This window comes from Columba livia, chromosome 3 (assembly GCF_036013475.1).
Source record: "Columba livia isolate bColLiv1 breed racing homer chromosome 3, bColLiv1.pat.W.v2, whole genome shotgun sequence".
Taxonomy (NCBI): Eukaryota; Metazoa; Chordata; class Aves; order Columbiformes; family Columbidae; genus Columba; species Columba livia.
This window is the reverse complement of record NC_088604.1, coordinates 119,947,658-119,962,505: the sequence shown is the minus strand read 5'-3', so window position 1 is coordinate 119,962,505 and position 14,848 is coordinate 119,947,658. Positions and strand designations below refer to the sequence as shown.

The following is a 14,848-nucleotide window of genomic DNA, read 5'->3' as shown; positions in this document are numbered from 1 at the left end:
TTGAACGTGTCTCTTATTGAAAGCTGATGACCCATCCGTTCCTTGGCTAACACCCTGACAGGCATTTTGACCGGTTGCATGGCAGAGGTGCTCATACAAATCAGCAGAATCTCTTTAACCAGACAGAGTCTTGGAAATTGTTTATTTTCTGTATTTCCCATTCGTTTTAAATATCACTGCCATCACACTAGAGATGTCAAAGAAATGACAGACAGGAGATGAAAAGAAAAAATAAAGCCATACCAGGAGTAAGCGTTAATTAAAACAGGATTTTGAATCATCAGAATGTTCTCCTTTCGTATCTGTTGCAAATAAACCTTCATTTAAGACCTATTTTTTATTTGATCTACATGTGGTTTTGTATTGATTTCTGGTGGATATTTCACTGTGATAAAGTGTCTGAAGTGTAATCTGTCTCTGATAAAAATTTGTCACCTGTCGTAGTCATGACTGCATCACTGCACTGCCGTCGATACTCTGAGCTCACAAACCTGACATTAACATACCTATGCTGAAAATTGTGGCTTACGAGTTGGAAATGTGTGTGAGACAATACCTGGCTGTTGACAACCATGGGAATGAAAGCAGACGACATCCCCAAAACCATATTTCTTTTCCTTTGAATTAGCGAGCGGTTTTTAGAAGTGGTTGACAGTCTTAACTTTTAGGAAAAGGAAATCACATGAATATTTATAGTATTGCTGAGGAGAAGAATATCTAATTGGTTACAGAGTAGAATTTGATCCCGAATTGATGTGACATTTAAGTTTGCGTGTGTATGAACATACATACACGTTTGTGTGTACATATAGATATGCTGAGATATAACTATGGATACTTTGGAGTGATGTGCATGTGTATGTATAGATATCTATATATGCATTTGTATGTGTGCCTGTATACGCATGCCTCCAGGATGCATTCCTGTTTATCATCTACATATTTTATAGAAAGAGTTATGCAATTCCACATCAGCCTGGAAACCTCCTTTGATCTGAGGTAGTTGCTGCCAGTTGTTGCGAATGATTTTGAAAGTTTTGCGAGCTATCCATATCAAGCTTATTTTTATATCATTAAAATGTTTAAGCCCTCAAGATCTGTTAAGCTGGTGTTTTGGTTTGGTTTCTACGAATTAAATCCCCCTTGAAAAAGCTCATTTAGCAATCTAAGTGGATCATCATACAGAGCATTAAGACCGTAAGTGGTAATAGCAAACAGTCATGTTAAAATTCAGTCACCAGTTTCTCTTGTGATTTATTCTGTAGCGTCTGCATAACTTCATCTCACTCAGCCCTTTGAAGAACCAGATTTCCTTCCTTCCGGCATCCGCTGAGGCGGCAGCAGCTTCGGGGTTGACAAGAGGCTCATCACCCGCCAGTGGCTCCAGCGGAAGGCGCTGGCTGGAGCCTTCACACAAGTGGCTTCTGGTGAGATCAGTTGTTTCCCACATCCCCCCTCCCCATCTGGGCTTCCAGTTGTGATCCAAATCCACATTATGGTGACTATAAAGTATGTTTTCTGTAGCTCGTCTTCAGTTTTACAGCTAGTGCTGTGGTTTAATGGCAAACTGGGAGCTAGAATATAAATGTTGGCTTTTTCTTTCTGGAACGCATGTACTTTGATAGAGTGACTTATTTTTTTAGTATTACAGTTTGGCATATTCTTTTAAAAAGGAGTGAACTGATGGATTGATTCCCTTTCTCGCGTTTAGGAGGCCTCGCGGTGCCTGTTGTGGGTTGAACACTGTGCTCTAGTGGGCAGCATCCCACCACGGGTGTGTTTGCGGTGAAAAGCTTCACCTAGGTAGGAAAAAACCAAAACCCTTAGGAAGGTTTGGAAAGGGAGATGTTAGTACATCATTCTCACGTTAAAATAAAAGGAGTTTAGCCAGGACAGGAGCAGGAAGCAGCCAAACAAGTATGAAACACTGTAAGAGCATTTCCTAATGAAAATACCTAGGATGTGGGGAGAAAAATATTGCAAGTTTTCACCCAGAATTTTTACCAGGCAACTCTCCAAAGTATTGGTTGGGTGGGATTGCCAGAACTATCTCCTTTGGTGTCCTCAGCATTGGGAGGACTGAACTGAAGGCATGTGGAATTCTTAGTGGGGAATTTTCGTAGGTATTTACAAACCCATCTCGTTTATAGCATTTCTATTTACATATTTTTTTGAAAACTGGTGGTGTTACCCAAAACCTTGCTTTGGCTCTTTCCTTGCAGAATAACAACGTTGCACAAAATGAGGTAAGACGAGAAAAACATATTACAAGCTTAAAAATGGCAGGTTTTCTTATTTGCTGTGATTGGTCTGCCTCAAGTGGAGTCAAGGTGGGAGGTTTTAGTAAGTACTAGAAACATTAAAATGCACAAGTAACTTTTTCTGTAACAAAAACCGTACACTATGCCTGAAAGACAGAAATTACGGGGATGAATCCAGTGTTTTTTCTCTTATTTTAAAATAGCCAGTCATTGGTGGGGGTGGTGAGTTTATTGATCATTAAAAAAATTTAGCCAATCTTATCATAGAAATGTTGTCACATCAGACTCTTTGGTTACTTCCATCCTTATTCTCTCAGTCTAAGAATCAGAAAACATTGTACTTCCAAGATACCTGAGATTATCTCAGTCTTATTTGGGCTGGTGAAACTCTGAAGGAGAGTTTTGGCCCCATGTTTCACCTACTCTGGGGTCCTGCTTTGGATTCTAGTGCAGGCAATTTTTATTATGAACGGAAAGGAAAAAACATTGGTTTAGCAAACTGTGACAGAGAACAGACTCACTGTTTCCTGATTGCCGAAATACAAATTCAAACAGCACGGATGTGTCCCTTCTCGTTGCCTTTACCTGGGGATGAGTGACAGGTAAATGCAAGGAAAATGAAGGCAAATTTAGCTGGTCCCAAATATCAGCTGTTTGTTGTTTCTAGAGCACTTTGGAAATTCATATCCATCTAGCTTGGTTTATTTATATAAAATAAAAATGCTGAACTCTTCCTCAACCCAACACCATTCTAAAAATACTCATTTGGGTTTTTCCTTAGAAAGCCCTGCATGTAATTTTCAACTCGGGCTACTTTCCACTCCATTTCCTGCCGTCCTTCTACTAAGCGATGCCTGATAAACTGATGAAGCTTCTCGATTGCAGTGACTGCCGTGCTGAACAGGAAAGTTTTCTTCTGTTGCTTGCGATGGGAATTGAGTTGTCACCGTGAGTCACCATCAGCAGAGTCTTCCCTCTCTGCAGCCCCTTATTCCGGCAGGCAGAATCCAGCACCTCTTCATGATGTTGTATTACATTCTGTTAGGAGCCCAATTGAGGAGGTGTGGCCCTAGTTCCTTTAGAGGATCTGGATTTTCATTATATTGTACAAATTTGCAGACAATTCTTACAGCATTTCAGTGCAGGCTTAATTGGATGTGCAAAATGCAAGTGTAATTACAATTGTGGAGGGAGCTCTACACAAATAGTTTGGCTCTTCAGGGGCATAATGACCCAGATTGCATTCCCAAGAAGAGTTAGCTATGTGTACAAATCAGTCCAAGTGCTTCTGAATCTTCTTGTACAAGTAAACTAAAACACTCAGCAAAAAATAGGCTGTTTTCAAGCTTAAACCACAATATCTCTTTGAAAGGTCTAGACAGAAGAATGTAATTCAAATATGATTTCTACTACAGGACACGATTAAAAATACATACAATTTATGTGTCTGGACCAGCTCTTTTTCATAAAGCAGCTCACCCCCAAAAGGATTACTTAATTTAAAGAAGAGAAAAAAGCATCCAAGAAATTGTAGAACAAATGCTAAACACAGAGTGACAGGGCAGACGTGTGGAAAGCCACAGATGTCCTCCTGGCTCGGCACAAACCAAAAAGACGGCAAAAAGACGAAGCCTCCTCAAGGCTTTGGGGTATTAAGTGGTTGTATAACTGTTTTTTGTCAGTACTGTTAGTGGTGGGAAGAGGGCTGGACATGACTTTGAGGACAAATAAAAGAAAGGAGACAGTTAAAAGAAGATTCCAAATATAGGGGGTGAGGGGAAAGAAAGGAAGAAGTAAAAACGGTTCTTGCAGGAAAAGACTGAAAGGTTGGTCAGCAGGGGCTGGTGGGTGTATGGCTGCGGGTGGGAATGTGTGCTCGCCGCTTTTACTTGTCTTGTTCATCAAGTGACAGCTTCGCTTCTAGGTTAAGACCACAAACAGAAAAATTAAGTCTGGAAGAGTAAATTTTGGAGTGCTGGAAATTTCTTCCTCAGTAGTGTTTTACCTCCAAATACGTATAAAAATGCTGTTAAACAAGTAGGAGTTGTCATGCAATCTGTTACCCTAAAACCTTCACTCCTTTCCGCTGATCGATCCTCTCGGGCTTTACGCAGGGGAACGCACCTCGCACAGTTGCGGTAAGTACCTGTGTTTTGTGTTTGTGTATCTAACAGCACCAAAACCAGGAGGAAAATGACATCCCTGGCTGTAATGTTCATCTGTTAAATCAGAGGACGTAGTGACTGTGAGTTAGTTGTAAGAAGATTTTGAATATAGATCTGCTTTTAATGTGTGTTTTCTCTGGGCCTTATTCTGATATGTAAATTAATTGATTCCAATGGCCAGATTCATAATAAGAATAGTGCAATTAGGCGAAGGCCTTCTGATAGCCAAAAAAGAGAATGACTAAATGATCCATTATGTTTTGGCAACTGCAAACTCATTTCCTACCTGCTGTTTGTTTTGTGGTTGCTATGAACCAATTATTTCAGATAATGTGGAAAACAGTCCATTTATGAGAATCCATCAAGAAATCATTATTCCACTAGAAGCACTGTACTGGTTTTTAAACAGAATGGGAGGGTATGGGCTCAAAAGTATTTTTTTTGCTTTCTTTAGCCTGTTTTTCGAGGTGGAAGGGTAAGGAGGAAGGGGCTGGAGGGCTGACACCACTTTCTCCAGAGTCTTTACTGACCAGTTGTCTAAGACACGGTGGAGGAGGGTGTGGTAACGTATGGAGCATTTTGTAATATATTATCCCCAGCCATAGGTTACGGCAGCGTGGTCAAGAGCCTGAACGTGCCAGCACCGGAGCAGAAGCTGTGCTCCTCATCAGCAGCTTGGGCTGTGAGATATGATGTATCTGTTTAGCTAGCTAGCTGTCTATAATATCTATATCTCATCTGTCTATTTATAAAATACATGCCACTGCCTTGCACAAGGTGGAGATTTGTTGTTGCTGCTGCACACTGGAAGAAAAAAGAGCCTTGGCTCTGAACAGCAGCTGTAGGAAACCCATCAAGTGTAAATTGCCGAGAAGGCAGGAAAGGCACGCTGTGCGCCAGCCCCGGCGCGGTTCGGCTGGGCGAGCTGGATTAACAGCTAAACGACAAGGTCACCAAGGAACTAATGCTGTAATATTTCTTCTGCTGTACTATACTCTAGTACGTTTTTTTAAATTGTTGGTTTATTGTGGTGGGTATCTCATGATTCAGTATTGGTGAGCTCTGTGGCTGGTCGGGTATGGGGTGTGGGGGACAGAACATGGACATCGCTGCTCCCTAGACAAGTTCCCACTCTCATTATGGATACTTTTCATCATTGTTTATTTATTTTGCGAACAACCAGTATATTTCAGATATGTTTTCTTTCTAGAAAGCTGCAACTCGTATTGACTTTCTCCTTTCAGTCCAATTGGTTTCATTAACTGAAAGTATCTCCTGTTGATGTGGTGGTGGATGGTAATGTGGATCCCATGTCACTCGTTAGCAGAGCATCTCCTGTGTGTGGAGTTGACCATTAAAACTTGCAGTTATGGGATGAGGTGACAGTACGTAAGAAGAAGTGATAGTTTTCTTTTCCTTGTCTCTTCAACATAGCCAAAGAACAAGCAGGATTTTTTTGCCTCAAAACAAAAGTAGACTCTGAAAAAATAGTATTATACAAGAAAGTGGTATAGATTAAAGCTCTCACTCCTGTTAGCTGCTAAGTGAAGAAGGCTCAGCACATTGCTGTAAAAATCACAGAAAATCTCCTCATTATTGCTGTTTCTCATTTTCTTGCTGTAGCTCCCAGAGGCCTCTGCCAGAGGTTGGCTGCCGTTCCTTTGCATTAAGCTCTGTGTGAGTACAGCAAATGAGTATTTTTTCCCGGTTTCTCATTAAGGGGAAAAACAGGAGGAAGCAAACAACCCCCAGACTTAGACCTGGGCTTTATTTTCCCCATCAGAGAGTTCCTGGTCAAACTGTGCGTCTGTCCCTTGGGTGTAAAATAGAGTTGTGGATGGGAGAAGGGTCGAAAGCCTGTGCTGGTGCATCCGGGCACTAAACATAAAGTGGGACTTAGGCAAAACCAGTGGAATTCAGCAGGTTTGTCCTCTCTGCTCCCGGACTTGTTCCTTCATTCTGTTCGCTGTCTTTCAGGCTTTAATTTGTAGGAGCTGCATTCTCTAGTGCTCTTTTACCCGGCAGCTGTTGCTTTGTAGCGCCAACTCTCAAACGTTTCCCTCTTTGACTGTCAGCGAAGTTTGCCCCAGGCTGGGTTGCCAGGGTGGCGCTGGTGCCCTCCTGCTCTCACACGTGTGCACGTAGTGAACAATTTCTGGTTTTTCCCCATACCGCGACACAGGGGTGAATACACTCGTTTCCCTCCTGGAGGTGACTCCTTGCTAAGCTACGCTTAAACATGACCGGCCACAAACCTTCCTGACAGTAAATCAGGGCAGTGCTGCAAATCAGTCTTTCACTGCCTCTCTTATTAACTGAAAGCTCACCGTGTTGTTTGATTTTTTGGTTTTTGGGTGTTTTTAGGCTACTCTTTTGTAGATCTGCTATTTTTAACAGCCCGAGGAGTCTGCTGTGCCCTGGGGTGGAGGCAAAGAGAGCGCGGCCGTGACCTCGGGATGTGTGTGAGGTACCAGGTGCAGCTGAGCAAAACACTCTGGGTTTGAGACTTGGGATTTGACTTTGGCTGAACTTGATGAAGGGTCTGCTTCGTGATAGTGCGAGCCCTGAATAAAAGTGCAGTGTAAAGCCTCTGTAGAATCACATGGGAAACCATGGTTCTCCTTCTAGTAAACTGAACCTTAACAGAAGGAGAAAAAGATGAACTTAAATGGTCCCTTTTGCTTTTATCAACGGTGTCTTCTAAATTTCTTTATGTGGGATTCTAAGTAATGGTTTTGTGCAGATCAAGAGACAATATTTCCTGGAAAAACAGCCTACAGTTCCAAATGAAGCAGATTTTGGTGCTTTATTTTTTATTTTTTTTAGAGCACTAGCAACTTCTCTCTGCAGAAGCAGGTAAGGAAATGGAGCGCAGCGAGGCCCGTATGTCACCAGTGCTCTGGGATACGTTCCGCACAAGATTTACAGCAGTTCCCAGCTGTGAGCACAGTCCAGGTCAGTAACAACAATTTTCCAAAGCTCTTACCAAACCAAGGCGCTGGGATTGACACCTGAAAGCAGACAGCAAGATAATTCCTTTCAGGCCAACACAGAACAAAACGAAGGTGTTGGCACTGGGCCCTACATTACTCCTGAGCGTGTGATGGGTGCCGATTGTGGGAGAAAATCCTGCTCTGGGTTTGTTGGGGCCTTGCGGGGGGGTACCAGCATATCTGTCTTGCAGAGCTGTATGCAGAGACTCTTTCGGTCAGAGGGGTTGCCTGAATTTGTCCTCTGCTGTCAGGATGTCATATCCCAGCGTCTTTGTATTTCGGAAAGAACATTCCTTACAAATCAGATCTCTTATAAAGCACTTAGGAAAAACACACTATGGTCTCAGTTAAACATGGGTGGTTTTGTGCAGCTCTCACTGAGAAGAGCCTGACAGGCAGAGCAGCGTGTTCCAGAGTGTTCACCCACATTAAAGGCTCTTCCTCCTGCCTGTGTCAGTGTCATGTTTTGGTGTGGGTGTAGGGGTGTGGATGTTTCTGTGTGTGTCTGCAGGTGTGAGTTAGTGTGTTTGGGGCAGGGGTGTGTGTGTGTGTGTGTCCATCTGTCTGTACGAGTGTCCACGTGTGTCAATATGTCTGTATCTGTGTGTCTACATGTGTCCGTGAGTCTGTGTCCATGTGCGTGGCTGTGGCTGTGTGTGAGTGTCCATGTCCCTGTCTCCATGTGTGAGTGTCGGTGTTTACGTCCGTGTACATGATTGTGCTTGTGTGTCTGTATCCATGTGTCTGTGTGTGTGTGTGTCCATGCATGTTCGTGTATCTGTAGGGGGGTATGTGTGTCCATCTCTCCGTGTGTGTTGTGTGGGTGTCCATGTGTGTCCATTTGTGTGTAAGTTTTCCCATGTGCACGTGTGTGTGTATGTCTGTGCATCTCCGTGTCTGGCTTTCTGTCTGTGTCCCTGTTTGCATGTGTGTGTATCTGTGTGTCCATGTCTCCATGTGTATGTCTGTCCATGTGCAGGTGTCTGGGTGTGGCTGTTTGTGGATGTTTCTGTGTGTCGCAGCTGTGTGCATCCAGGTGTGTCGTCTGTCTGTGTTTCTGTCCATGTGCACGTTTGTGGTTGTGCGTGTGTCCATGTGTGTTTCTGTGTATGTCTGTGTATCTGTGGTGCGTGTCCATCTCTCCATGTGTGTGAATTGTGTGTCTGTGTGTGGGTGGGTGGATGTTTCTATGTGTGTATGTGTCCGTGCTTCTGTCCACGTGCATGTTTGTGCTTGTGTGTGTCTCTTTATGTCTGTGTGCCTGTATGTGTCTCTGTCTGTGTCCATGTGTTTGTCCATTTCTGTGTGTTTCCATGTGCATGTGTGCCTGTGCCCATGTGTACCTATTTGTGTGTGGATGTCCATGTCTCCATGTGTATGTGTGTGTCAGTGCATGTGTTTCTGGGTGTGCGTTTGTCCGCGTGGGAGAGAGGGAAAGGGGGGGAGAGGGAGAAAGTGGGGGGGGAGGGAGGGCTGTCTCCCATTTCTTTTTGTCCCTTTCCCTTTCTCTCCCTTTCTCCATTTCCCTTTCTCTCTTTCGCCTTGCCCTTTCTCCCACTTTCCCCATTTCCTTTACTCTCCCTTTTCACCTTTCCACCTCTCCCCCCCTTTCTCCTTCTCTCCCTTTCCCTTTCCCACTTTCCCTTTCGGCCCTTGCCCTTTCTCCCTCTGTTGCCATTTCTCCCATTTTACCCCCTCTCTCCCTTTCCTTTTCTCCCCCTCTCGCCCCCTCCTCTTGCCCTTCTCTCCCCCCCTCTCTTGCCCCTCTCCCCTCCTCTCTCTCTCCCCCTCTCTCTCACTCCTGCCCCTCTCTCCTCCCCTCTCTCCCCTCTCTCCCCCCCCACTCTGTCTCCCCTTCTCTCTCTCTCCCCCTTCTCTCTCTCTCCCCCCCCCCCCCCCCTCTCTCTCTCCCCCTCCTTCTCTCTCTCTCCCCCCCTCTTCTCTCTCTCTCCCCCCCCTTCTCTCTCTCTCTCTCTCTCTCCCCCTTCTCTCTCTCTCTGCTCTCCCCCCACTTCTCTCTCTCTCTCTCCCCCACTTCTCTCTCTCCCCCCCCTTCTCTCTCTCTCTCTCTCTCTCCCCCCCCCTTCTCTCTCTCTCTCTCTCTCTCTCTCTCCCCCTTCTGTCTCTCTCTCCCACCTTCTATCTCTCTCTCTCTCCCCCTTCTCTCTCTCTCTCTCCCCCCTCTCTCCCCCTCCTTCTCTCTCTCTCTCCCCCCCTTCTCTCTCTCTCTCTCCCTCTCCCCCCCTTCTCTCTCTCTCTCTCTCCCCCCACTTCTCTCTCTCTCTCTCTCTCTCTCTCTCTCTCTCTCTCTCCCCCTTCTGTCTCTCTCTCCCACCTTCTCTCTCTCTCTCTCCCCCCGCTTCTCTCTCTCTCTCCCCCCCCCTCTCTCTCTCTCTCCCCCCCCCTTCTGTCTCTCTCTCCCACCTTCTATCTCTCTCTCTCTCTCCCCCCCCTTCTCTCTCCCCCCCACTTCTCTCTCTCCCCCCCTTCTCTCTCTCCCCCCTTCTCTCTCTCTCTCTCCCCCCTTCTCTCTCTCTCTCCCCCCGTTATCTCTCTTTCCCCCTTCTCTCTCTCTCTCCCACTTCTCTCTCTCTCTCTCTCTCTCTCTCTCTCTCTCTCCCCCTTCTGTCTCTCTCTCCCACCTTCTATCTCTCTCTCTCTCCCCCCTTCTCTCTCTCTCTCCCCCCTTCTCTCTCTCTCTCTCCCCCCTTCTCTCTCTCTCTCTCCCCCCTTCTCTCTCTCTCTCTCTCTCCCCCACTTCTCTCTCTCCCCCCCTTCTCTCTCTCGCTCTCCCCCCTTCTCTCTCCCCCCTTCTCTCTCTCTCTCTCTCTCTCCCACCTTCTCTCTCTCTCTCCCCCCTTCTCTCTCTCTCTCCCCCCCCCTTCTCTCGCTCTCTCTCCCCCCCTTCTCTCTCTCTCCTCTCTCTCTCCCCCTTCTCTCTTTCTCTCTCTCCCCTTCTCTCTCTCTCTCTCCCCCCTTCTCTCTCTCTCTCTCCCCCCTTCTCTCTCTCTCTCTCCCCCCTTCTCTCTCTCTCTCTCTCTCCCCCCCTTCTCTCTCTCCCCCACTTCTCTCTCTCCCCCCCTTCTCTCTCTCGCTCTCCCCCCTTCTCTCTCCCCCCCTTCTCTCTCTCTCTCTCTCTCTCCCACCTTCTCTCTCTCTCTCCCCCCTTCTCTCTCTCTCTCCCCCCTCCTTCTCTCGCTCTCTCTCCCCCCCTTCTCTCTCTCTCTCTCTCTCTCCCCCTTCTCTCTTTCTCTCTCTCCCCTTCTCTCTCTCTCTCTCCCCCCACTTCTCTCTCTCTCTCTCTCTCTCCCCCCCCCTCTCTCTCTCTCTCTCTCTCTCTCTCTCTCTCTCTCTCTCTCTCTCTCCCCCCCTTCTCTCTCTCTCTCTCCCCCCCCTTCTCTCTCTCTCTCTCTCTCTCCCCCTTCTGTCTCTCTCTCCCACCTTCTCTCTCTCTCTCTCCACCCCCTTCTCTCTCTCTCTCTCTCCCCCTTCTCTCTTTCTCTCTCTCCCCTTCTCTCTCTCTCTCTCCCCCCCACTTCTCTCTCTCTCTCTCTCTCTCTCCCCCCCTTCTCTCTCTCTCCCCCCCCCTCTCTCTCTCTCTCTCTCTCTCTCTCTCTCTCTCTCCTCTCTCTCTCTCTCTCCTCTCCCCTCCCTCCCTCCCTCCCTCCTCTCCCTCCCCCTTCTCTCTCTCTCTCTCCCCCCTTCTCTCTCTCTCCCACCTCTCTCTCTCTCTCTCCACCCCCTTCTCTCTCTCTCTCTCTCCCCCCTTCTCTCTCTCTTCTCTCTCCCCCTTCTCTCTCTCTCTCCCACTCTCTCTCTCTCTCTCCCCCCCCTTCTCTCTCTCTCCCCCCACTTCTCTCTCTCTCTCCCCCACTTCTCTCTCTCTCTCCCCCCACTTCTCCATCTCTCTCTCCCCCCCCTTCTCTCTCTCTCTCTCTCTCTCCCCCCTTCTCTCTCCTCTCCCCCCACTTCTCTCTCTCTCTCTCCCCCCCCTTCTCTCTCTCTCTCTCTCCCCCCCCTCTCTCTCTTTCTCTCCCCCCTTCTCTCTCTCTCCCCCCTTCTGTCTCTCTCTCCCCCCCCTTCTCTCTCTCTCTCTCTCTCTCTCACCCCCCCTTCTCTCTCTCTCTCCCCCCCCCTTCTCTCTCTCTCTCCTCTCTTTCCCCCCCCCCCCTTCTTCCCCCCCCTTCTTCCCCCCCTTCTTCCCCCCCCTTCTTCCCCCCCCTTCTTCCCCCCCCTCTTCTTCCCCCCCTTCTTCCCCCCCTCTTCTTCCCCCCCTCTTCTTCCCCCCTTCTCCCCCCCCTTCTTCCTCCCCCCCCCTTCTTCCCCCCCTTCTTCCTCCCCCCCCTTCTTCCCCCCTCTTCTTCCCCCCTTCTCCCCCCCTTCTTCCTCCCCCCTCCTTCTTCCCCCCCTTCTTCCTCCCCCCCCTTCTTCCCCCCCCTCTCTTCTTCCCCCCCCCCTCTCTTCTTCCCCCCCCCTCTCTTCTTCCCCCCCCCTCTCTTCTTCCCCCCCCCCCTCTTCTTCCCCCCCCCCTCTCTTCTTCCCCCCCCCCCTCTTCTTCCCCCCCCCCTCTCTTCTTCCCCCCCCCCTCTCTTCTTCCCCCCCCCCCTCTTCTTCCCCCCCCCCTCTCTTCTTCCCCCCCCCCTCTCTTCTTCCCCCCCCCCTCTCTTCTTCCCCCCCCCCTCTCTTCTTCCCCCCCCCCCTCTCTTCTTCCCCCCCCCCCTCTCTTCTTCCCCCCCCCCCTCTCTTCTTCCCCCCCCCCTCTCTTCTTCCCCCCCCCTCTCTTCTTCCCCCCCCCTCTCTTCTTCCCCCCCCCCTCTCTTCTTCCCCCCCCCCTCTCTTCTTCCCCCCCCCCTCTTCTTCCCCCCCCCCTCTCTTCTTCCCCCCCCCCCCTCTCTTCTTCCCCCCCCCCTCTCTTCTTCCCCCCCCCTCTCTTCTTCCCCCCCCCCTCTCTTCTTCCCCCCCCCCTCTCTTCTTCCCCCCCCTCTCTTCTTCCCCCCCCCCTCTCTTCTTCCCCCCCCCCTCTTCTTCCCCCCCCCCTCTCTTCTTCCCCCCCCCCTCTCTTCTTCCCCCCCCCCTCTCTTCTTCCCCCCCCCTCTCTTCTTCCCCCCCCCCTCTCTTCTTCCCCCCCCCCTCTCTTCTTCCCCCCCCCCCTCTCTTCTTCCCCCCCCCCTCTCTTCTTCCCCCCCCCCTCTCTTCTTCCCCCCCCCCTCTCTTCTTCCCCCCCCCCTCTCTTCTTCCCCCCCCCCCCTCTCTTCTTCCCCCCCCCCTCTCTTCTTCCCCCCCCCCTCTCTTCTTCCCCCCCCCCTCTCTTCTTCCCCCCCCCCTCTCTTTTCTTCCCCCCCCCTCTCTTCTTCCCCCCCCCTCTCTTCTTCCCCCCCCCCTCTCTTCTTCCCCCCCCCTCTCTTCTTCCCCCCCCCCTCTCTTCTTCCCCCCCCCCTCTCTTCTTCCCCCCCCCCTCTCTTCTTCCCCCCCCCCTCTCTTCTTCCCCCCCCCCTCTCTTCTTCCCCCCCCCCTCTCTTCCCCTCCTCTTCCCCCCCCCTCTCTTCTTCCCCCCCCCTCTCTTCTTCCCCCCCCCCTCTCTTCTTCCCCCCCCCCTCTCTTCTTCCCCCCCCCCTCTCTTCTTCCCCCCCCCTCTCTTCTTCCCCCCCCCCCTCTCTTCTTCCCCCCCCCTCTCTTCTTCCCCCCCCCCTGCTCTTCTTCCCCCCCCCTCTCTTCTTCCCCCCCCCCCTCTTCTTCCCCCCCCCCTCTCTTCTTCCCCCCCCCCCTCTCTTCTTCCCCCCCCCCTCTCTTCTTCCCCCCCCCCTCTCTTCTTCCCCCCCCCTCTCTTCTTCCCCCCCCTCTCTTCTTCCCCCCCCCCTCTCTTCTTCCCCCCCCCCTCTCTTCTTCCCCCCCCCCTCTCTTCTTCCCCCCCCCCTCTCTTCTTCCCCCCCCCCTCTCTTCTTCCCCCCCCCCTCTCTTCTTCCCCCCCCCTCTCTTCTTCCCCCCCCCCCTCTCTTCTCCCCCCCCCCTCTCTTCTTCCCCCCCCCCTCTCTTCTTCCCCCCCCCCCCTCTTCTTCCCCCCCCCCCCTCTTCTTCCCCCCCCCCCCTCTTCTTCCCCCCCCCCTCTTCTTCCCCCCCCCCCCCCCTTTCTCCTTCTTCACCCTTTTTCCCCTCTCCTTTTACTTTTCTCCTCCTTGGAGAGAAAAGAAAGGATGATGGGGCAAGGGTGATAGGGAGAGGGGGAAAGGGAAAAGACAAAGAAGAGAGAAAAAGAGGGTAAGAAAGGGGTAAAGCAGGAGAAAGGGGGGGGAGAGAAGTGGGAGAGAGGGAAAAAGAGTGAGGGAAAGGGAGAGAGGGCAGGAGTAAAAGGGAGAGATAGCGGAAAAGGGAGTGAAAGGAAGAGAAAGGGAGTAAGGAAAACGGGCAACAGGAGAAAGGGCAAGGGAGAAAAGGAGCAAGCACAAGAAAGGTAAAGGGAGAAAAGGAAAGGGGAAAAGGGCAAGAGTGAAAGGGGGAGATAGACAAAAGGAAAGGAAGAGAAAGGGAGTAAGGAAGTTGGGAAAGTGGGAGAAAAGGAAAGGCAAAACTGGAAAGGGAGGTAGGGAGAGAAAGAGGGCAAGGAAAAGAGAGGGAGAAAAGGAAAGGGAGACAAAAGGAAGAGAAAAGGAGTAAGGAAGAGGGGAAAGGGAAAGTGGTAGAAAGGGCAACGGAGAGAAAAGGAAAGGCAAAAGGGAGGTAGGGAGAGAAAGGAAATGGGAGAAAAGGAAATGGAGAGAAAGCGCAAGGGAGAAAGGGGAAAAAGCGCAATGAAGGGAGAAAAAAGGAGGGGGGGGGAAAGGGTAATGGCAAAAGAGAAAGGGGGAAAGCAGGAGAAAGGGCAAAAGGGAGAGAAAGGGGAAAGTGGGAGAAAGGGAAGGGCGAGGCGAAACCAGGAGAAAAAATGAAAGGGGGAAGGTGGGAGAAAGGACGATGGGGAGGAAGTGAAAGGGAGAGAGAGGGAAGGTAAAAGGAAAGGGAGAGAAAGAGGGAAAGGGCAAAGAGCATGGAAAAAGAAAGCGGGAGAAAGGAGACGAAAGGAAGAGAAAGGGGGAGAGAAAGGGAAATGGGGGAAAGTGGGAGACAGCAGGAGAAAAGGGCAAAAGGGAAAGGAGAAAGCAGGGGGAGGGAAAATGGGAGAAAGGGGAGAGAAAGGGCAAGGGAGAAAAGGAAAGGGGGGAAAGGGAGAGGGAGAAAGGCGACAGAAAAGAAAGACAAAAGGGAAAGAAGGTAGGGAGAGAAAAGAAAAGGAGAAAAGGAAAGGAGGAGAGAAATTGGGGGAAAAGGGAGAAAGAGGGCAAGGGAGAGAAATGGGGGAAAAGGGAGAGAAAAGGCAGAAAAGGTAAGGGAGAAAAAGAAAGGGGGAAAGTGGAAGAAGCAGGGGAAGGGAAAATGGAGAGAGGGAAAAAGTGAG

The 14,848-nt window shown here is 50.0% G+C and overlaps 1 protein-coding gene across 3 annotated transcripts in view; it reads left to right on the top strand.

Moving 5' to 3' along the window:
• CCDC85A (coiled-coil domain containing 85A) overlaps window positions 1-14,848 on the top strand; it is a 284,415-nt gene that overhangs the window by 265,053 nt on the left and 4,514 nt on the right. For all 3 annotated transcript variants that reach the window (XR_010471815.1, XR_010471813.1, XR_010471814.1), the window contains one exon: window positions 1,266-7,381. The gene's annotated coding sequence lies outside the window, so the exon portion shown is untranslated. The remainder of the gene's footprint in view (window positions 1-1,265; window positions 7,382-14,848) is intronic.